At 45.6% G+C, this 24,245-nt stretch overlaps 1 protein-coding gene across 8 annotated transcripts in view; it reads right to left on the bottom strand.

The window, feature by feature from the left end:
* TSNARE1 (t-SNARE domain containing 1) overlaps nucleotides 1-24,245 on the bottom strand; it is a 791,067-nt gene that overhangs the window by 668,645 nt on the left and 98,177 nt on the right. Inside the window, exon 3 of one of the 8 annotated variants that reach the window (XM_090040740.1) lies at nucleotides 17,577-17,658. The exons of the other annotated variants lie outside the window; for them this stretch is intronic. The gene's annotated coding sequence lies outside the window, so the exon portion shown is untranslated. The remainder of the gene's footprint in view (nucleotides 1-17,576; nucleotides 17,659-24,245) is intronic. 8 annotated transcript variants of the gene reach the window in all.

Below are 24,245 nucleotides of genomic sequence, written 5' to 3' on the forward strand. Positions count from 1 at the left end.
AAATGGCTGAAACTGGTTCAAAATAAACTAGGATGGATGTAGTATCAGACTTAACTGATTTAGGTTACACCAGGTTATTGAACTTCTGTCCCAGAAAGATTCAAGTTCACTCACAGTCCCGCAGCATCCCAGGATACTTTGCACCACCGCACAAATGCCACTTCACAGGGTGGGTGGGCCAGGTTTGGCCTGAGCTGTCTGCTCCAGCCGAGCAGGGAGGTGTGGTCTAGCGCCCCCCAGCTTCTGGCCTAGGCCACTGCAGGCATGTGGCTGCATTTCCAGAAGCAAAAGTGAATGTCTGTTCACTTGCTTATTGGTTGAATCTATGCAGCTTACAATAACCTACAAAGATTGAATCAATTCAGCCTTGGGCTTTTTGACTGTTTGTATTTAGCACTGTCCTAGCACATGGCGATGGAATGGTAACATTTAATCTGCCCTGATACCACCTCAATGTCAGAACATTATAAATCTTAATTAAATCTAACAGTATCCATGCTTAGCAGCTCTTATCAGCCTGCTAGAGGCAGTGGAAACTGAGGCACAAGGAAGCCAAGGAATGTGCTCACAGTACCTGGAACCTTGACTCCCACGCCATCATTTAATCCATTATGCATCACAGCTACCAAGTCTGGGAGTCAGAGGGGGATGACCTGGCTATGAACAGAAATTGCTCTAGACAGCCTATGACATCTATAATTGCATTCCCCTACCCCATCTCTCCAGACAGCATGGCAATAAGTGTAATTACAACAGGATAACATGAATCCTTTCCCTCCAGCACACAGCACAAGAGACCAGAACACCAATTAGATTTGCTCAGTTGTTACAACTACGGGAAGAGATCTGATCTTTTAGTTTAGTTTAAATATGAATCCCCCAGCCCCGCAAATATACTATAAGCCCTGGACAGTTAAGAATCACTCCTCTCTGATACTCTGTCCAGTCTAGATGTAGATGCCCCCAGTATATGGGGGTTACTACCACTTCCCCTGAGAGACTGCTATACTTTATAGGCTTTACATGATACTAAACCTTAACCCTACTTGTTGGCAATCATTGCCTTTAGCTGTGAATAGCTTGCCTTGCTCTCCATATCTCTGAAGATGTTAAAATTCACAAACTTTAGCAGAAACCTTCCAAGAAAGCTTCTCTTTCTGGGATGAGATACACCGTAAGTAGGGTTATTTTCTGATGTTTCGCTTGCAATCTCCAGAGGAGAAAACGTCTGCCTTATTTCCCCCAGGATATTTGCAATGCGCGAGCAAGACAGGAGGAAAAGCAAAGTGAGGGAAAGGAATGAGTTCATGGGAGGGAACAAGGAGACTCTGAATTTAAAGGCAGCCTGTTCACAAAGAATAAGGGCGCTTTACGTGTGAGCGTAATAGAAACCGACAGCTCTGGGGTTAACTGTTCAAAATAATTTTTGGAACCTTTCGGTAACGGCAATGAATCCGACAGCAGCGCTTGTGAGCTATAATGAGACACGGGCAGCTGCTCTTCCGGCATCGCTCCTCTGGTCCTTGCAAAGGGAGACATATGGAACTCTTCTGGGCCACTGTAAATGAGCATTTAAAAAATAATAATAATACAATAAAATAAAATAAAAATGCCAGGAGAGGCCTTAGTTTTAATTATTGCAGTGGGGGCAATTTTTCATCTTGTACTTATCGCTCCCTGCGGCGCAAAACGTTAGCAAAGGCAGTGTAAACCAGCAAACAGCACTGAGAGTGATGCCCCATCTTCCAAAATACAAGGCTTTTGATCCCCAAAGACTTCAAAGAGATTTACAAATTACAAAGGGAGAGCGTGGTGTCACAACCAAAGCAAGAAACTGTGGAGCAGACAACTCGGACTGTCATCCCAGCCCCGAGCTGAAGTCTCTGAACAAGTCGTACGGAAGCCAAGACACCAAGCGTCAATAAAATCAATGGGAATAATACTGACCTGCTTTACAGGTGAGTTGCAAAGCAAGCCAAGTCCCTATGAGAAGGCTGTGCTACACATCAGCATAAAGCACTACTACCACGCACACGCTCGCATGACATTGTCACTGAGATGCAGCCGTTTCGGGAACGACGGTACCAGATCAACGGTCGCACATGGCATAGATCATATGCTGGGGAGAAGAGAAACTTTTGACCCTGGACACTTGTGCTCATTCATTCTTACAACCGGTGCCAGGGATGCTGTAGTAACCATGAAGGGTAACAGTGACATCCCCAAATATTAAGGAATTCTCCATAAGTACCCAGTGTAATTAACTGCGTGGAACTCTGTTTATCTGCCTCAGAAGGCTAAAAGGTTGAGCTGACCCAGCTGAGATTCACAGCTATGCAAGAATAAAGGATTAAGCAAATCTGCTGGATTTTAGGAAACCCTGAGGTAAGAGGTAAATTTGTGCTGCCTTTTTATTTAAAAAAGAAATAGGCAAAAGAGATTCCGTGGCAGGCAGAAATGACGACTCCGACAAAGACACTGCGCAATGTGATGTTTTCTCCTATAGAAATGGAAATGGCTTTTTTCCTGCTATAGCAAAGATGACAGATTGTACATACACATACGTACAAGAAAACATTTCCTGCTCCAAAGAGCTTACAGATGCATATACACAGTTGTCTGCATCAGAGTTGGTCTAAAAACGAACAAAAAAAATTGCTGAAGATGTTAATTTTTTCCTCTATTTCATATGGTTCGGTATAAATCCATTTGTAGCAACAAACGGTCCTGAAGTCAAAATCGTTACCTTCTTCTTTCTATTCACCAAGATCCAAGTTTTTGGTAAATGGAAAAAAATATCAGAATATATACATATATATATTCTGATTTTTTTCCCCCCCCATTTCTTTTATCAGCACAGACAGACATGTCTTTACGTATGTACGTACTTAATTTTTCTTCCTCCCTCCCTTCCTTCCTCCCAGTCTCCAGAAAATAGAAAAAAAAAAAAAAATCACACACATACGTATGCACATTTTGATTTTTTTTTCTGTTTACTGAAAACCTGGGTCTTAGGTTTTGGGTTTTTTAAATATATAAATCAATGTTTCTACAAAAAGCCAAAGCAGCTATTAGCCAATGAAAACGTTTTTAATATGAAAAGAGTTTACCAGCTCCAATTGCCTGGAGTCACTTCAATACAAAACGTACCACCACTTGAATGGCCACCTCGCCCACCAGCACAAAACCAACACGTCACAAAAAATATTCCACTTAAAATCCCCAATTAGGGATTTTGGCCCAGAGGTAATTTAAGCATAGACACCATTCAGCATTGCTGGGACTAGTCTCATAATCTAAATGGGTTCCATTTTAGAATAAGACTCCATTTATAGTCTTCAAGAAAGATGCGGATAACCTGGAGAGGGTCCAGAGAAGGGCCACTCGTATGGTTAAGGGCCTGCAGGCCAAGCCCTATGAGGAGAGATTAGAGGAACTGGACCTTTTCAGCCTCCGCAAGAGAAGGTTGAGAGGCGACCTGGTGGCTGCCTATAAGTTCGTCACCATTCAGCATTGCTGGGACTAGTCTCATAATCTAAATGGGTTCCATTTTAGAATAAGACTCCATTTATAGTACCTCAATAGTAGAGAGCCCAACAAGACAAAGGACAGACATTCAAAAAGCCAGAGCCTGAACCGATTCAATCTTTCAAGGATAGTCTAACCTGCCTCTAGCTCTGTGCCTGGGGACAGGGAGCAGGGAATTAAACCAGTGGGACAGGGAGAGAGGAATTAAACCACTCCTTGGCCAATTCAGCCCATGGTACTGCTGGGGCTGGCCAAGCCTCGGCTGCTGGAGGAGCCATCCAAGAAGTGCAAGTCCATGCTGGTGGGATGGGGAAGGGGAGGTGGGGGCAGGAAAATAAGCTTCTTCCCAGGCCAGCATCTGATCAAGTCCCTGTCCCTGCTCTGGCTGGGGAGCAGAGGAGCGGGGCCAGCCCTGCTAGGCTGGAGCAGAGAGTCCAAGCCCAGAGAGCATGCTAGGATGCTGGAGGACTCTGGTTTAACTTAAACCAGGAAGGGGTCTGGGACAGACATTGCATAAACCGGTTTGAGCTCAATCAGTTAAGTCTGATACTACATTCAACCAGGTTTATCTCAAAGCAGTTTCGGCCATTTTGAAACCGGCTTATGTGCACTGAATGTCTGTTCTGTTACAGGTTGAAACCAGTTTCTGATCACTTACTGGTTTGCGTGTCCCTAGGCCAAGTCACTAGGTTGCTTATAACTGTGACTATTAGAAACCACAATGCCGTCAATTTATGAGTCTCTAATAATGCTGCTTCTGTCTGTAATGTGCTTACAACAGGTTCGATAGCTGGCTCTGCTACATGCAACCTGTGCTATTATAGGTAAGGATCTCTGCGTTTCCTCCCTATCTGTGAAATGGGGATAATACCTCACCGGGGGTCCAATGAAGATAAATACTTTAAAGACGGAAGTCCTCCAACAGAGTCAACTGTGTATCTAAAATAGATACCATCATTTAAAAAACAGTTACAGCAAAAGCTCTGTTATCCAGCATCCCCTGGGAATGGGGGATGCCGGTTAATTAAAGATGCCAATTAATCAAATGTGCACCTTCTGGTGCACTCTCTGGTGTCAGTGTGCCGGGGGACAGGGAGGAGGGCCCTGCACAGGCTGCTTTGCCCCATGCATGGGCCAAAAAGTGACAAAGAAGAACTCAGCTCACGGTGCTGAAACCAAAAGGGGGACTTCAATTTCGCTTTAGCCACGTCCCTTGGATGCGGGTTAGTGGAGCTTTCCGGTTGATAAAATGTCAGATAACACAGCTTTTGCTGTATAAAAACAAGATGAATATACAGACCAAACCTAAGACATGTCCAGTACTGGGACCATTTCAGCATTATGGAAAACAAACACCATCAGAATGTAGCACAACCCCTCGTAATGGGAAATTCCTCTCTCAGCTACCCAGGAACAGGCTCCAAGGTAGCCCGCAAGCAGGATGCTAAACATCTAAATCAGAGAATCATGACCACTGATGCTACTCACTTTGCCGTTGGGCTTCCCCTGTCACTCGAGAGACCGTTTCACAGCCACATCTCTCCTTGAGAAGCCATCCCTTCCCATCCTCCCTGCTAATCTTCAGAGGAATTTGACAACCAAAAAAAAGTGTAACAAACCAACAGGATGACAAATACCATGGTCTGGAAGTGATGAAAGACCGTTTTGCTGAGAGAGAAACTTTCACAAGCTGCCTTCTGCATACAATCAGAAGGAGAGGAGAAATGAAAGAGAGTGCATTTCTTCTTCTTCTTAGTCCAAGAAAAATAACCTAGGTACCGAAGCCCAGCTTGCTTGAAGAGGACAAGGCTGAAAAGACTAATAAAGACCTGCCAAGTACGTAATCAAAACAAAGCACAAAGGTGTCCATGGACCCTTTCTCTGACATACCAAGCTCGGGGGAAAAGCAGCTGGTGAGAAACCCCACATCCCATACAAGGAAACAACGTAACCAAGGATCTCTCTCTGGCCACACTGGGATAAACATCTTTGCTTCTTGCAACCAGAACCTCAGAAGAAACAGACTGCAATGAGCAGTGACTACATCCAGTGCCACAGCAAGGGTGTTTGGCGCCAAGGGCAAGCCCACAGCACCAGCCTGTCCTTGCCCCATGCACAGATCCAGGGGACACAGCCCCACCCCAACTCCCTCCCCATGCCTGCCTAGGAGAGCACGTAGCAGTGAGACCCACCCTCCTCCCCATCCCCACCCCAACACAAGCCACTCGTGGCTCCAGCATGTGCTTCACCCCAGCTGGGCAGCACCTGTTGGTACCTCTTCGCTTCGGCACCAGGGCAGGTCACCCTACTCACCCCCCTTGCTACAGCACTGACTACCAGACTGCAATACAAGAAAACAATGCTAATGTCATTGTCACCACTATGCCACTCCAGTAAGGCAGTCACCATGTCTAAACACAGAGAGGCATGACCATGAAAGACGGACACCAGTATTTATAAGTGAAGGAAATCTAAAGAGTTGGAATCACACCTCTTCCAAGGAACCCTTCCGCATTAATCCATCAGATAAAGAAGTGCGCTGCTAAAGAAGAATAGTTCACGCTCCTTTACACTAAGACCATGATGAGTATTAGCATTTCGAGAGGAGCAAAGAACACCAGATCTGGCTCTGCATCAGGGTCTAGGGTCCAACAATGACAGAGGAAAACTCGTTTCATAGTTGGTCGGGTCGGAAGGGACCTGAGCAGATCATTGAGTCCGAACCCTGCCACGGCAGGAAAGGATGCTGGGGTCAAACGCCCCCAGCTAGGTACCTATCCATTCTCCTTTTGAAGACCCCCAGGGTAGGAGCGAGCAGCACTTCCCTTGGAAGTTGGTTCCAGACCCTAGCCGCCCTGACTGTGAAGTCTCTAGCCTAAATCTCCCCTCTGCCAGCTTGTGACCGTTATTTCTAGTCACTCCTGGCAGTGCTCGGGGGAACAGGGACTCCCCCAATGCCTGCTGGTCCCCTCGGACTAGTTTGTAACAGGCCACTAGATCCCCCTCAGCCTTCTCTTGTGGAGGCTGAACAGGTTTAGGTCCCACAGTCTTTCATTGTACGGTCTGCCCTGTTGTCCCCGGATCATGCGGGTGGCCTCCTCTGGACCCTTTCAATGTTGTGCACATCCCCCCTGAAGTGCGGCGCCCAGAACTGGACGCAGGACTCCAGCTGCGGCCTGACCAGTGCCGCACAGAGGGGGAGGATCACCTCCTCGGACCTGCTCACAAAAATGGAGGCAAAGAAATTGTTAAAGAGATTAGCTTTGTCGTCTGGTGCAACCACCAGATTTCCTAGCATGTTCTGGAGAGGCCCCATGCTACCTGGTACCTTCTTTTCCCCCCCTATGTATTTAAAAAAGGACTTCTTGTTGTCCTTGATCTGGGTCGCTAGTCCCGGTTCCATCTCCGCCTTGGCTTTCCTGACTGCCCTCCTACAATCTCGAGCAAAGAAAGTATAATCCTCCCTGGTGATTGCCCCTCCCTTGCATTGGGTGTACGCCTCCTTTTTAGCCTTGAGACATTCCTGGATGCTTTTGGTGAGCTATGGGGGCTCTTGAGCACTCTTGCCTCCTTTGATCTATATTGGTATTACCTCCCTTTGGGTTTGGAGGATCGTCTCCTTAAGGAACGACCACTCTTCTTGGACTCCCAACTCCCCTCTGGGACCTCAGACCCTCCCCAACTAGTCTCCTTACCTCACTGAAATCTGCCCTCCTGAACCCCAGAGCTGCTGCCTTGCTGCAGGCCTTTGACACCCTGCGCTGGATGGTGAATTCCAGTAGGCAATGATTGCTATCACCCAGGTGGTCGAGCACCTGCAATCCCCTCACCAGGTCATTGCCTGTAGCCAGGAACAGGTCAAGGCATTTCCCCTTGCAGTGCTTCCAGGACTGGTGCAAAAAAATGGAAAAAAAGAAAAAAAAAATTTTCCCTGGTGGGACTGTGCACCTCCTGGGTTAGTCGGAGATCCTGTAAAGCTGCTGCCCTGTGATTTTTGGACTCAAGGAGCAGCAACCTCACATAAACTAGTTGCTTTTGCAAGATTTAGGACATCCTGAATGACTGAAACCTTGCAAGATTGAATTTGTGGCTGTACCGGAACAAGAATCGTTGGCAGGAATCATTTTCATTCTCTGTTCTGTATAGCACTAAGCACTCATTTACCATGGTTTAAATTATAAAGAGTACTCTCTCCTAGCAAATCTTTAACTACATTTAAAGGGCAAAAGGGAAGGAAGGATGGTTTTGTGGTTAAAGCAGAGGTGCTCTGGAAACCAGGCCAAATTCTCGGCTTTGTCACAGACTTCCTGTTTAAGGTTGGGAAAATCAGTCATTCAGCAATGCCCTTTAAAAATTCATGTTTAATACAAAAATCAACACGTACATAAGGGCACTGCTGAATCTAAAATTTAAATATCACTGTGTCCCAGGTCCCAGTCTGTAAAATGGGGATAACAAAATGTTTGTTCCCACGAGAAGTTTGAGGTGCAATCAGTAATATTTACAGGGGCCAGATAAGTAGATAAAGAAAGCACATTTTCTCTTGCACTGTTTATTCCATTTATTATTCTATTTGTTCCATTATCAATTTATTTCACCCCAATCTTTAAAGAGAATAATATCCCAAGTCTCTCAGAATTAAATATTTAAGTTTAATACATATTTAGTGGGGAAAATAAAAAAAGTCTTTGTAAGGTCTTGCTTATAAAAAAAGAATTAAAGAGGCTGAAGTTCATCCAGCTGAGATTAGACACTCACCTATATTAATATTTTCTAAATTAGAAAGTCTGCAAATGAAAGGCTCTTGAAAAGTTATTTAAATTAAAAAAAAAAAAAACTGGAAGGAAAATGTAATGGAATGACTGAATACCGAGAGAAAGAGGCACATCTGCAGAATATTAGTTGGAAGCTTCCACGCAATTCATTGCTCAGCGCATCAGGAAAGACATCAGGGACCATGAAAAGGCAGCAAAAGCAGAGGGAAAAAGTCAGATTCAAAAGCAAGTAACACTTGGAAACATGTATGGATCTGTCTCTTCATACAGGGATTATCACAACCTAAGTAGTTATTTCCAATTCAGGAGCAAATAAGGGAGTGCCAACTTGTACAAGTCAGGATTCCTGGGTCCTGTTCTCATCTCTGCCACTCACTCAGCCTTGATCAAGACACTGCTCCTGTCCCTCGATGTCCTTATTTGGTCAAAACAGAACCGTACCTCTCCACACGGTTATCCTGAAGACGACTGAGTAAAGAACGACCGCTGGCAGAAATGCAGGGTTCTCTGTAAGACCGATTAGGTGTCGACTTTTCACGTTGGAACAAACATTACAAGGCAGAAAGCAGTGCAACCACAGTCATTTGCTTGGTTGTAACTGGTTTCTCCAAATGTTGCCCATAAAGTGCGTGCATCTCTGAATGCAAAGACGACAATAGGAGAAAGAACAGACAGGCAAGCATGTGATGCCTGTCCAAGCACTGTTATGCATTTCCACCGCTTTCACCACAGACAGTGGGAAAAATAAGCATCAGTGAGCACAGGTACGAGTACCACATCCAAACCTTATCGGCTAGGCAACCTCAGGGCAGAGCATTCAGCAAAAGCACAGGGGCAAAGAGCAGAGAGCCAGCATTCTTCTAGACCTGGCTAGGAAACAAGTTGCTTTGTGAGCCTAGCCCATTCCTAAACTGGACTATTCATACACAGCACTTACACCATTTGAAAATCCTAGGTACAAATAAAGTACTGCAACTACAGGCCAGAATACATACTATAAATTAACAAATGATGGATGCAGGAAATTTTTCCATTTATTTGAAAATGTGCTTGGTATTTTGGTCCATAAAAAACTAGCTACAAGTCTAAAACATGGTTTATACTCATCCTCCTCAGGCACATCTACATGAGATGAATTAATGTGCATTAGCTTAATTTAATGTGCATTAAGGGCACATGTCTACATGCATGCACCCTTAATGCGCATTAAAAATGACGAATTTAGGCTAACCACACCTAAATTTGATACCTGGAAATTTAACACCTGTAAAGTTAGTGCACTTGGAAGTACAGTTAGTGCCATGTCCCTGTAGCCCTGCCATGTGCCCCTAGAGGCTGGGCAGACCTGGCACTGAAATTAGTGTTGGGAAGCATCTACACATGCGCTAATGCAAATTCAGGTATCAAATGTAGGCGTGATTAGTTAAAGCACATTCATGCATGTGTAGATATGACCTGGCACTAACTTTAGTGGCAGGTCTACCCAGTAACTAGGGGCACATGGCAGGGCTACAGGAACTTGTCATTAGCTTTAGTGCCAAGTCCTTGCATGTACAGACACCTGCCAAAAATTGTTCAATGCATATTAGCTTAACGCACATAAATTTAGTCGCACTTAAAGGTACATGTAGATGCACCCCTCTTGTAATTATCATGATGGAGAGGGACAGGGCCACACAACAGGCAGTCTTCTTAGCCAATCAGTGGCGAGGGGTAGAGGCAGCAGCCATCTTCGGCTCCCCTTCATGACAACAGTCCCCTTCCCCTCTTCCCCACACTGGGCTGTACAGCCAAGCCGCGGTTCCATGAGAACTGCTGGCTCCTTCTGGGGAGCCACCATTTTACTTTCAGTAAGGTTTTTTTTACCTCATGGAATTAACAGGCATTGCTTGATTTCACAAGCAATGCCAGATTTTGCAATTTCTGCAAAAATTGAAAAATTGCAATGGGGGGGTCCCTAATTATCATGCACCTGTATACATGGTTGTGTGCTGGAACACTGTAGTAAATGATATTAAAAATTCCCATAAAAATTCCACATTCACTAACTAAAACTTGAATTTACTGCACTTTTGCTGCTGTACATTAACTACCACCTCTGAAAAAGCTAAACACAGGATTACATTTAGAACAATACTAACATTTTACTACAATAATATTTCCCCCTGGAATCATGCCAGCTACCCCCGCTGGTTCAACAAATATTTAGCATGTTGTACTCATTTTCTGGGACGACAGAAAAAAAGAGACAGAGAAAGATTGCCAGCTCTAGGCAGAGGTGCCAAGTATGTGGAGCCCAAAGGCCCTAGCCCCCGCCGTCCAGAAGAGGGCTGTCACCTGAAATGTATAAAACTTTCCATATGTCCATCAGCTTTGGCTTCCTCCTCCCCCAGTAAAAATAAAAGTTGGTACCAATGGCTCCAGGTCTATCAGCCTGGATAAATTTTGGTGATACAAGTATCATTTAAAAGTACATGCATCTATTTTTCTTCCCAGAGGCACTAATATAGGTACAGATGTCATATATTAGCAGGTATGGTGCAGTTGCCTGGGTTAAATTGCTCCATTCCTGGGCTTACAACCCAAACAAATGTAAATCCTTCCTTCACACACCAACTGCCAAACGTAAATCCCACCGAAACACTTCAGAATAGGTCACAGGAGAACAGGATTTCAGGGTGTGTTCACACTTCTTAAAACTCTAACCCTATAAATGCAACCTTCTTCCCCAAAGCAGCACAGAGGACTTCCCATGCACTCCAAGCTACCCACATAGAGTCGAAGGCGACTGTTACCTGCATCCCATGTTATTCTGAATTCTAGGCCAAGTCAGGAGGTTTACAAGGAAAGAATAGTGTGCCAAGGTCCAAGTCAGACACCTTCTTGTAGGCAAGGGCTTTTAAACATCTCTGTGCACAAGGGCAGGTCAATCCAGGATGCCATAACCAAAACCCTAGTCTCTTATAGACCTTGGGCCCTTAAGCCAGGGGTAAGCTAAGGGATTGTGCACTTAACCCTATTACCAACTCATACTCTCTATACACTTTTCCATCAAGCTCTTTGTTATGGGATTTCACTGACTTCCAGAACTGGGGATTGCTAATAGATCCACAGAGGGTGACTGAACTAATTTCATGAGATGGCTCAGGCCATTACCAAATAAAAAACACTTTAGAAGAAGACTGAGAAGTTACAAACCATCAAAAGAATGAGGGGCGGGACAGAGGAGAAGGAAATAGCTGGCTAAGGAACAAGTTATAGTCCTAAGGCTCTACTGGGGCAGAGATAAGAACTGTAAAGAACCAGTTTTAGAAAGAAAGAGATAGGTGGAAGAATGTAATATCAGCATTTGGTTGGATTCCCCGCTACACAGGCACAGAACTTGCATTTCAAGATGAAAAGTAATACTTACTCAAATATAAGATGACTCTGAATACAAGACAATCCACTGATAATTAGATTCTATATATGGACAAAAGATGAATGTTATAATTTTCCAGGTATAGAATCTAATTATTAGAAGTTTGCCTTGAATTTGTCCCCCTCTCACTGCTACAACAGGAAAAATAAATCTGCAGTCAGGCGGCCCCTGTGGCGGGCCAGTACGGGGCGCTCCTGCGTTGAGCCACCCACCTCGCTGTGCCCGACCACCTTCCAGGCTCCAAGGGCCTCCCTGGGAGCGCCTCACGTCTGGCCGACCCCCTTCCTGAGCACACCCGCTAGCCTGGGTGTTTCACTGCCACCACCCAGGGCTGGACTTGATTCTGGCTCTGTGCCCCCTGGGAAACACAAACCTAGCAGCCCTCAAGGGTACTTAATTCACTTCAAGAATTTGGGATGCTTCCCTCAGTCAGAAGCACAAGTAATGGTCTCCCTCAGTCAGCAAACCAAGAGGACCCAAGGCATAATCTAGAGCCACTCCCAATAAGTCTCCCACACTAGGTACAAAGGAGAACTTTATTGGTTACAAGGGGTAGGGTTAGAATAGGGTACAGGGTACAGCAATATCAGAGAAATCCCATAGAGCAAACTCTCCTGGCTGGGTAGCCTGTGGTCATGCATCTAAGTTACTGCAAGCTATATATCCTGTTAGATCTCAGGTAGCTTACTCACAAGTATCATCCAGAGGCAGTTGGAGATTCCCTCTGGAGGCAGGTAGTTCCTTGATCATGAGTTTTGAGAGAGAGAGCAAGTTTCAGATGGTACAGCTCTTCTCTCTCTCTGAGTGTCCCTCATGGCTGCTGCCCCATGCTCCTGGGCAGTCCTTACCTTATATAGCCCTTGTGACCCAATTCACCTGGTCCAATGGAGGCCAACACCTGTTGGCTATCAGCCAACCAATTTGAAATACATCACTAGTTGCTGGGCAGACTCTAGCCCACCAGGGAGCAAGCCCCTCATCCAGGTATGTGATACCAGTCACGTAGGCAGAGGGAGCAGGTTTCCCCCCTCCCTCATGAATGTATCCACCTCAGGTTACCCAAAGAGATAGGGTAAAGGTATGTCTGCTGGGCCCATCCTAATCAAATTATCACAGACCAGAGTTTTTGGGGAGAAACAAAGGTGGCCTTCTGCCACAGTGCCTTTTGTCTTCTGCCCCCTGACAACTTCTTCCCCCTGCAGCCCCTTTCCTGACCCCCCCACCCCCCTTACCATCAGACCCTACTTTCCTTGAGCACATGGAAATGAGAGGCAAATTGGAAAATGCTGACCTTGAAATAAGTATACCTGTAGTAATCTGCATATAAATACCCACAAACTCAATTCATCCAGAATTGATGCATTTTGCCTTTTTTCGAAACTGCTGCAAGTTTTAGTACAGGTACTCCAAAAACACACCTCTAAGCAACACTTTTGTACGTACTTGCATATAATACAAAATATGCATGGTATTAGTCCAAAGCCAAAAGGCTCATGGTTTACTAGATAGTTCACTAGGCTAGGCTCCAGCACAGTCAAAAGCACTTCAAGCCAAGGTGACCCCACAGTTCAGCACTGCTCAGTACATGTGTGTACTCCAGATATCCGCCCTCATAAAGAATCCATGTGCTAATTAGCCCCCCCTCTTGACTGGTGACAAGAACACCTGGTTCATGTCTTAGGACCCTCCAAAAATTTATACGCAAAAACGGTTCAGGGCAACCTCCTCCAGTTCGCCTCATGGAGGATGGGGCCACACTAATGATATGTGGCAGGCTGAGAGAAGGGGTGACAAAGGGATTCTGAGTGAATTGCTTACGACCTCTGTTTGGTGAGGTCTGCCAGACATTCAAGGCTGGTGAATAAACAGGAATCACTGGAAATGGGAAAGAAAGGTGCAGCTCAGCTGTGGGAGTGAAGAGGAAGTCAAAATGTACTCCATATAGTGGCTCACCATGACTTGAGAGTTGGCACTTGGGGACACTGAGGAAAATGGGAACTGCCATACGTCTCATTCAGATGGAATGCACTAACCTACCCTCATGGCTAGTATGGTTGCCCCATTTTACAGTCATGTTCTGTGTTAGCTATATTTAATCAGCTTCATAGGTGGCTTCCATTACTGAGCACATGCTGCTTTTGGCAACAGCTGAATGACAGACAATGTATTTAATAAGGTTTACTTATATATTTGTAAAATAAGGGGCTTTTCCCCCCCATGCTGAGTTGGGGGGGGAAACCCATCTTGTCCAGGTGTCCCTTGCTTTATGAGGGTTCTGTATGTGCAAATTCACATTTATGAAATGACCCTTTTTATACCAAAAATTCGCTATATGCGAGGTAAATTAACTCTTATGTGAATGGTGTGGTGGAAGCCCGTAGCCATCTGCTTTGTGTGGTGCATTGTGGGAGTGTGATGCCATGAGGGGGGGAAGGAAAAATGATTTGGGGGGGCTGTGCTGGGTGATGGTGCCCAGGCCAGGCTTCAGCGCCAGTTCCTGCAGCCCAATCTGGTCCAGCCCCATCAGCGCAGTGCCCCAGGAGCTGAGCCATGAAGCCACCCAGCAGCAGCACCCACAGCCGCTGCTCAGGGCAGCTGACGCCCATGCTTTTGGAGCTGCAGCTGTGCTTCTGTGTACTTTTTGCTTCTGGTGAGTACCAAAATGGTCTTGTAAAAGTGGTAGAAGTAGGTCTGGGGGTCAGTACAGTCAAGGTCTTGGAACATATCCCTATTTGTTACACTGTAAAGTGGGTTCCCTTTATGGGAATTCAAGTTATGCACTGTTTTCCGGGAAGGCATACACAGCATAAAGCGAGGGAAACCTGTATTAAAATAAATATGGTATTTAATCAAACTTTAAAAAAATCACTGTAAACTGAATATTTTAAACAGTAACTGTCATTCAATAATACCAAGCTCACTGGAGACAGACGCTGTTCTCAGGAGCCCTAATTGGTAATGACAGCATGCCATCAGGGTCACGGCATTAAGGGCAGGGCTCAGGTCTGCAGATTCGAGATCCAGGAGGGAGCTCCAAGGTGGAGCTGCAGGATCAGGCAGAAATCCCATTGCTGCAACACTGGTTGAGCTTCTTACCAGAAGGCCCCAATCACCCACCTGTATCTGACAGGCTCTTTAACAAGCCCAGGAAAGGCTCAGTGCTATTCTCATGTTTCCTTCAGGACATAGTTGGAACAAATCAAATGCACAAAGCAATGCAAAATAAAGCTGCTCCCCTAACCACAAAGTCGTTCCCCTGACCAAGGCAGGGACAGCAGAGCCCAGGCTTCCCCACTCTTCCTCTTAAGCTCTCAGCTTCAGGACCAACCTCTCTCTTACATCGCCCCTCCCATCCTCTCTCTCCCACCCCTCCCAGCTGGATGTGATAATGCAACACAGATTACTATGTTAAGCCCACCCTGACCCCTAACTCCATCTTTCTTTGCTACCTCTGGCTGGCATGCTTAGCCAGGTGTACAGAAATGTTATGAAGGATCTCCTTTCCAAGTGTAATAACTGTCCAAGACACAAAATTACACCTTAAGTGTGACAGTGCATCTCAGATAAGTCACCTGGTGGCAGGTTTTCAACTCAGAACCCTTTCTGTTTCCTTCCTTCACCATCCTCGAGTTTTAAGGAAGCTCTTCCATACGTCACTTATATAACTGATTAGAGCCTGGCAGTGGCCAAGTCGTGATACACAAGAAGAAAATAAGAAAAACAAAAACACACCACCCCACACCTGTCAAGGAGCCGGAGGGAAGTGTAGGAGGCAGACAATCCTTCCTGACTCATGCAAGCAATCAGTTTATACCCAGGTGCAGAATTGCAGCATGTCGTTTCAGCTGAGCACCAGGCTAGGAACACGTCCTCTGGCATACCAGATGCTTCTCTCCCTCTCCCTCCCTTGGTGCACGCTCTAAATTGTAGACCCTACGGTTCAAAGCATCATCACTCCAGCCCCTCTGAGTTCCCCCAGCCCCACTCAGACCAATGCTCTTCTACAGCTGGAGAACAAAAAAACATGCCCCCGTAATGACAGGGCTAAACGCAGCTCCTGCGTGCTGCAGAAACAGGAGAGGAATCCGTCTTGTGAGATGGACTCAACCGAAACACAGCAGCAGAGCAGATGCTGTTGATGCCCAACAGCTAAGGGTTAATACAAATCTCCAGTGAAGGTATCCATGCAGAACAGCTACCCTAATCCACTACCTGCTAAGGACAGCTTTCTCTCACAGCATGGATGAGGCTTGTAATGAACTCCAGTGTTTAAAAACTGATTAGAGTTCTGTGTTTGTTTTCTTAATATGCATCTTCAGACTATGCTTAGCAAACAGCTAATGCAATAGCAACAGATAGGGTATTTTGCAGGATGAAAAAGAACAGAAAAGATCCCGGAGTCGACAAGCAACAGTTTCACAGCCATCAGGCAAACTTAAAGACCTGTCGGGAGGCAGGTGTCTAAAGTAGCAGAGCCAGCATGCTGCAAAAGACCTGGCAGACGCTGGCTGCTTAGAGAAGATGACGCACCTCTCCCTGGAGGTGGTTACCACGTGCTAGTCCAGGAGCTCGCTGCTAGACATCAACATGGCTACTGGTGAACCTAATCTCACTGTAAGTCTTGTAACTGCAGCCGAGCTAGGTGAAGAGAAGCTGCGAGTCTTAAATTCTGCCCACTGTCGCACCTGAATAGAGTCAGGTCTGCAGCGCTGTAAATGGGTTCAAAATTGGAAAGTGATCCTGTCTCACGGGAATACGTGACAACACAATGTGTTGCTGGGTATGCCTTCCCGGCAGGACTAAACCCTTCCACGCCAGAGCCAGGCTGTGCAGGATCTGTTAGCAGCTTCAAGCAAATGCTGCACTCAAGTTAGCTCGCATCCACATGCAAATATCTTGAGTTGCATTTAATGCAAGTGAATGCAGCAATGAAGTGCAGTGAAGGACAATCCAAGAAGGGCCCATCCAGGCTGAGCTGCACAGGACAATTTCGGGCGGAGGAGCTCTCTTTGTTCACTCCTATGCATGAGACGTATCTATATCGATGTATAATATCATTGCCAGCTGTCACCATACTGTATGAATAACTCTGATACAAAATCAATATAAACAGCTAAGGCTTTGGATTATCTTGCAATTCCTTCCTTTCTACAGCTAAAGCTCTCGGATAGGAGTTTTGGGGGGCCGGGGGTGTGGTGAGAGTTGCATGGGAAGAGGATGGTTGGTAGGGACTTTCTGGGGTGTAAGTCGCAGAAGAGTCACTTTTACAAAGAGAACTCCCTTGCAACATTTTGCAGAAACATAATCCAATTCTGGGCTTGTACGATCTCAGAGGAAGACTGTTTTATGTTCAGACTGGCCCCATATAATGTGGCTTTGCCTCCAGGTCTCACATGTCCCATAGACTGGAAGTCAGCCTTTGAAGCAGTTGGGGCTTGATCCATGAATCAATCAGGAACACGGCCTTACATTGGTACCCAAAGTAGATGGGAATCCAGCAGAGACATTTCAGCACAGGCCTGATGCACTTGTCACAACTTAAGTGCAGAGGATGGGCACCTGCATTTTGTACCAGCTGGAGCCTGTGCACCATATTCACATGCTGCTTCAGACAGAAAGTGTACCGCCACCCAGCCTGGGGGTAAAAAATGTGTGTGGGAGACGAGGGATACTCATCCACTGGGACGACAAGCTTTCCTAACAAGCTGGAGGTAAAAGGCGGCATTTTGGAAACAGGTGCCATCAGGTTACCTAATTTTAGTAAGGAGTCAAAAGGCCCTCAAAGTTTTATGAAGAGGGCAGGGAACTATCAGTAGAAAACAGAGGCATTTTAGCCAGTTTTAAAGCCTTACCCCTTTCTAGGAAGCCTCATTTAGTTCTTCTGTGGGTTCAGCCAGCTGCTCCTTGTCCAAGAGCTGTTTCCTGCAGATATCCCTGATAAAATAGTAATGGCAGGGGTTGCATCAGCTTGTAGTCTTCAGCATATCACTAGAAGCTTAATCCCACTGGTTTTCTCTGCTCCTTCTGCCGGTCTCACTGAAACACTGGGAAGACATAGGAGGCAAGATGCGGGCTTCTCCAGAGGAGCTGCCACCCATCACTGCTCTGAGCTCTACAGGAGATGTGCAACTGGACCCACCATAGTGCCTCCTTATTCGTGGCCATGAGGAGGTTATCTCTGAGTGCCACCAGAGCCAACCGTGTGCTGTGCTCCAGTCTTAGACGCCAAGTCATCTAGGCTCGCATTGTGTACGTTTGGAGAGCGCTTACTTTGCAAATGGCTCCAAAACCCAACTTCAGCAACAGGGTCTAGGATGTTCCTGAACTCCCTCTGGTCAACAGACCTACAGAGCTCGTGATATTATCTGGAAGTCTCTGTAGAGAAGACTACTAAATCCTTTTATCTTGGCCATTATTCTTCCCTTATCTTGCATTTCATTCCCTCCTGCCTAGAAACAGCTGTGTATTTGAGCGGAGGAACTACAAATCACCTTCCCCTTGCTCGCCTGTTTGCAGCAGTCCTGTTGAATGAAATGAAGAAAGACTACATGGGTTTTTTGGCACCAAGAAGTCCCAAGTTTCTTGCCACAAGAGTCGGGCACAGGTCCCTGGGGTCCCATCCAGCAGGACTCCATAGCTCCTTCCCTCCTCTATCGCCAGCCATGTTAAAAGACTGTTTTGTCGCTTGTGACTTTATAAATCTGGGTCCAGGGATATATTTACACTGCCATCGAACCAAGCAAGCAATCTTATCCACTCAGAGATTACACTTATTGATTTAATAAAGCCAAAACAAAACATTTCCTCGGAACAGTAGCAACTAGAAAAAAGGAGGGATAAAGCTACAAGAAGCATGAACAGTCACAAAAAAAGAGAGACGTTACTCTGCAGAGCCAAGCAAAAGCTATCTGAGCACTTCTGCCCCGCAGATTTCTGCCGGAAGAAGGAAGGGTGTTACTCTGCCAGCAACACTCATCGCTGTTCCTATTCCAACCGTCTGATCTACACGACGGCTCTTTTCTTTCCTCCTGCTTTTTCCATCCTCGCTACAAAAGTGGGAGCAGGTAGAATTAAAAAAGGAATACCCTCCTGATCAGTCAGAACAGAAGTGAACAAACAGATCCGCGTTTGCCGCAAAGGCCACCTCGCCTACGAATATGCACACAACGCCATTGTATGTTTAAACTCTGTTACAACGCTGCCACATTTGATGTAGCCGTGTGACAGCTGTGGAAAGCTATTTGGCTTCAAAATTAATTATGAAGGGAAAAAAAAGGACGATTTCTCCCTCTCCCATCCTGCATGGATTGAAGAGCAACTCTGCCCTGAAAAAGCAAATCCAAGTTGCGCTCCGTTTTTAACCAGAGAATTGTTTATCGCCTCCGCTTCGCGTGTCAGCTCCTCTAGCTCCTGTCCAGCTGTCGTCCCGCTGTTCTTGGGAATTAGGCAACCAAATACATTATTTGATCTTTTTTGTAAAGAGCACTTTAGTCCATGGGCATTACTCCCTTCCCCCTTGATTTCAGTCGTTTCTCTTTTGAGCCACATCACTGCCTGCCGAATTTAGACAATAATCTCTTATAGTGTGTCAATTTTGCGATCGATCGGTATATCCCCAACACTCATCAGTGTAGTGTCAGAACATGTTTTCCTAACCTATTATCTAGACATGACAACATAGGGATGTAGCACTGGAAGGGGCTTCCTCCCCCCTTCCCCCCCCAGTGTTCACAGACTATCATAAGCCAAAGGACTCTTGCAAACCACCACTTCAAACCATGACCCACCAGGTCAACCACGGCCCACAACGGCAGGGAGCAAACTTCCACACACCATGAGTGCTATATAAGGTGCCGCAGGTAAAAGCAAGGGAGACAAGGGCATTTCCAATGCCCCGCCACTGCAAAGATCAGGAGCAAACTCTTAATAGATGGCTCATAAGATCCCAATAAAAGAGTTATGTCCCCTGCTACAAAAATCCTAGTCTTGGACAATCTGATCATGAGGGGAAAATTCCTTCCTCACCGTAAATTTGGCAAATTGGTGGCCTGAAGAAAAGCAAGATTCTCCACCCGGGAACAATGGAAGAAAGCTACATCAGTCTGTAATTGAAGAGGTTGTGACAGAGGGAGAGAGGACATGGGCCAGCTCCACGATGGTTTCATTATGGGTGGAAGTGGTGATGCGTTGACACGTTTGCGTCTGTTAAGAGTCACAAAATCCCCTGCCTCGCTATTCTAACAGTGAAGGGTTTTTTTCCAGATATCCGATCTAAATTTTTTCCGGATATCCGATCTAAATTTTTTCCGGATATCCGATCTAAACTTACTTAGCTGCAACTTCAAGCCATTGATCTACACCCTCCTCTCCACAGAAAGAAAGAAAAAGTCCTGCCCCTCTTCTTTACAGCAGTCCTTCAAGTATTTGAAGACTGCTATGACAGCCCCTCTTAAGCGCCTTTTACACAAGCTGAACGTGCCTAGCTTCTTCAGTGTCTCCTCATACGACTTACTTTCCAAGCCCTTGATTGTTGGCCCCTCTCTAATTTCTCCACATCTTTTAAAAAATGCAGAGCCCAGAACTGCATGCAATACTTCAGATGTGGCCTAACCAGTGTCGAGTAGAGGCACTGTCACCCCCAGGGCTTGCACCTAATGCCTCTGCTGATGTATCCCATCCATTGATAATACAGGGTGGTATCCCATTTGGCGTCTGCTGGTGTCTGGGGAGTTTCGTGAGGTTTCAAGGCTGTTTGAAAGCCAGGAGCAAGCGGGAATATATTTCTCATCAAGTCTGATTCTCTTTGAGTATAAGCTGTAATTGTTTGATGGCACTTCTTCTAGGTCCCAGTGAGAGATGGTACGTTATAACCAGGGGCAGAGTCATAGGTCCTTCCACATGTACTTTCTTCACAAAATCATCTAGTCTAGAGATTGGTAATTATTTCAGCTGGGGGGCCACTTAATGTGTTCTGGTGAGCTGTTGAGGACGGTACACATAAAATTAATGAAGATATAATTTTAACAAATTATAGATTTAAAAAAATATGCTAAAAATCAAACATCTGCTATAACATATTTTAATGTTATTTAAGAAAATGTTTGCCTGGATTTATGGGGTTTTTTGAGTAATGTATAGAGAGACGATTGCATAACAGTTCAAAATAAAATCTTGCTCTTGTCTATAGAAAATCAGTTTAAAGAAAAACAAAGAAACTCAGTCAATGGGAAGAATGAAGCCTCTGATGTGTATTAACCAGAGAATCGAAGTAAAGCACAATCTCTGTTCTTGCAGTGCAGAGCAGAGTGGTCATTGCTCATCGAAGATTTATGTTTTGATTTAATTAATTTTATCACAGAAAATGTCTGCTCGCATATGTATGTTGATCCAAAGAGCACAAGCATCTTCTGGACATAAGCCTTGATCTCTGGCAAGCTCTGTTCATTAAGAGAGGTGTAAAACCTATGAAGTGGCACTGATTTGAATTGCTCCGCAAGCAATACAACACACTGCAGGTCAATGAGCTCGAGTTGGAGGTCACGTGGAGCGCTATCAGCATCAAACGTGAAAGGTGAGGAGACCAAAGACAGGTCATTTTCTATCATTCAAAAATCCTCAAATCAGCGAAAATATTCAGCATGGAAGTTGAGTGGTGACAATGTGCATTTTTTTTTCAGGTTTTGATCACAAACATTAATCTGCCACAACACAGGAAAATGGGCGAACTCGTTGCTTCCGATCTAAGGGGAGAAAAGGAACAACTTCATCATAAACGACTTGACATAGAAATGTCATTCATAAGCCCCTTCCTGTGTAGCCTTGAATTCAGTTTATCCTTGTGATCCATGAGATCAACAGTGAATGCAAAATCAGAGTGCTAAACGAAGCTATCTGACATTGGTATGACGCAGAACATGCGTGATCAGATTCTGATTCCTCAAGCAGAGTTACAAATTGCCTGTGGTTTAACGCTCTCGCTTGGACGTAGCTGACCACTTTCTTAAGTGCAGCCACAACGGTGCTTAGCTTAAGAACCCTTTCACAGAGGGCCTCTTGATGAATAATGTAATGTAGAAAAATATTATCTGTCCTGGATTTGTTTCTTTGACTTGGTCCTGAATTCTTCTCAGCAATTCAATACGTTTGCCTGTCAGATTTGAGCTTCCATCCATGGTCACACGCACCATTTTTTTTTCCATTCCACTCCTAATTTGGGCATGCATTGATTTACTGCCTCCAATACACCTTTTCCAGTTGTCATATCTTTCATTGACCACACTGATGCCAATTCTTCTGTGAGCTCCACATTTTGGGTGATACCTTGAATGAAAATCAAAAACTGAACTGTCTTTGACCCTCATCCAGTGCCAACCCAAATATGAGAAACCTTTACTTTTTCAACTGCACATCCCAGTTCTCAGAGACAAAGACGTACTCGACACATCTCACAGCAGTTCGCCTTAACAACCAGAAGTTCTTGAACCACATTTTCTTCTCTGGACACAAAATCATGGCATAGGCAAACTTTATAAATTCTCCTTCAGGGAATGGATTGCTGTTCCTAAACTTCCTTTGCTTTTTCTTCAGCACAGACAAATTCTTATACTTGGATTCATACTTGCTCTCTAAATGCCAATTCAAACTATTTTCTGAACACTGCTACACTTTCTTTCCAAATTAAGCACACAGCTTTTCCACCCACATGGTAAAAAATACTTAGAAGTCCATTCTTTGTTGAATATTCGGTATTCAGTGTCTCCCTCCCTCTCCTTTGATAAGCATTTCCAGCTCAGGCTCTGGGCATTCAGGGCAGCCTCCCTGCAGGTACCCTTGGCACTATCACAGCCTCCCTAGCTGCAGGTACCACCAGTCCCAGTCCAACCCAGCCCAAGCAGGGGCACCAGGGCCCAAAACACGGCTCACCCTGACCTGCTTCAAGGAGCTGGATAGGCAGAGCTGCTTCCACCCAGCAACCCCTGTGGTGTCACTGGAGCTGGAGCCCACACCACCCACCTGCAGCCCGGATAGAGTCAACTAGCATTTTGCCCAATGCTGATCTAATCCAACCCCTTACTCAAGGCAGGATCATTCCTGACTAAACCATCTCAGCTAAGCGTCTGTCCAACCTGCTCTTGAAAACTCCCAAGGATGGAGATGTCACAACTCTTCCATGCAGCCTGTTACAGTGCTTGACCACTCTTAGGGTCAGAAAGTTCCTCCTCATCTCCAACTTAAATTTCCCCTGCTGCAGCTTGAGGCTGTTGCTCCTAATCCTGTCTACTCCAGCCACAGAGAAAAGCCCATCTCTATTCTCTTTCTAATCACCCTTCAGGTATTTGAAGACCATTATCAAAACCCCCTTCAGATGAGCAAATCTCCAAATAAAGATACCCTAGTTCTTTCAGCCTTTCCTCATAAGTCTTGCCTCCCAGGACTGTAATCATTTTTGTTGCCCTGGGCTGGACTCTATCCAAACTGTCCGCATCCTTCTTGAAACGTGGGGCCCAGAACCACGCACAGCACTCCAGGTGAGGCCTCACCGTCAAACGTAGTAGAAGAATTAGTACCCTTGATTTGCAAGTGCTGCTCTTGTTAATATAACCCAGCATGCTCTTTGCCTTTTTTGCAACAAGAGCATAGTGTTGCCTTATATTCAGCGTATGGTCTACTATAAACCCCAGGTCCTTCTCTGTAGTACTGCAAAACCAAGTCAGTCACTCCCCAGTCTGTATTTGTGCATGCTGTTATTCCATCCCCCAAGTGCAGGACTTTGCGCTTGCCCTTGGTGAAGTTCATCTCATTGATTACAGATCATTTTTCCAGTTGATCTGGGACATTTTGCATCCTGACCCTATCCACCATAGTGTCTCCAGGTCCACCTAATTTCATGTCACCTAACTTGAAGTATGCATTCCCAATTTGTGCACGCACATGCGCACTTGTGTTAGGGAGCGGGGCTTCATTTTGTATTATAGTATGTTCTTGTGGGGTATTGATACGGCTCATTTAAAGATGCATTCCCTTTCTCTGCTGAAGCGTCCTTACCGGTAAAGCCATTTTCAGGTTGTTGAGGTGAGTGCCACACGTACTCTCCTAAGAGTAGACAGCGATGATATCACAGTTTCATAGTTTCTAGGGCCGGAAGGGACCTGAGCAGATCATCAAGTCCAACCCCCTGTCATGGCAGGAAAGAGTACTGGGGTCAAATGACCCCGGCAAGATGTTCATCTAACCTCCTCTTAAACACCCCCAGGGTAGGGGCCAGCACCACTTCGCTTGGAAGTTGGTTCCAGACCCTAGCTGCCCTGACCGTGAAGTCGCACCACCTGATGTCTAGCTTTAATCTACCCTCTGCCAGCTTGTGACCATTATTCCTGGTCACTCCTGGTCATGCTTGGGGGAAGAGGGGCTCTCCCAATGCCTGCTGGTCCCCCCTGACTAGTTTGTAACAGGCTACTAGACGCCCCTCAGCCTTCTCTTGTGGAGGCTGAACAGATTCGGGTACCATCGCCTCTCCTCGC

This window comes from Crocodylus siamensis, chromosome 3, assembly GCF_052110815.1.
Source record: "Crocodylus siamensis isolate JL-2025a chromosome 3, ASM5211081v1, whole genome shotgun sequence".
In the NCBI taxonomy this organism is placed as follows: Eukaryota; Metazoa; Chordata; order Crocodylia; family Crocodylidae; genus Crocodylus; species Crocodylus siamensis.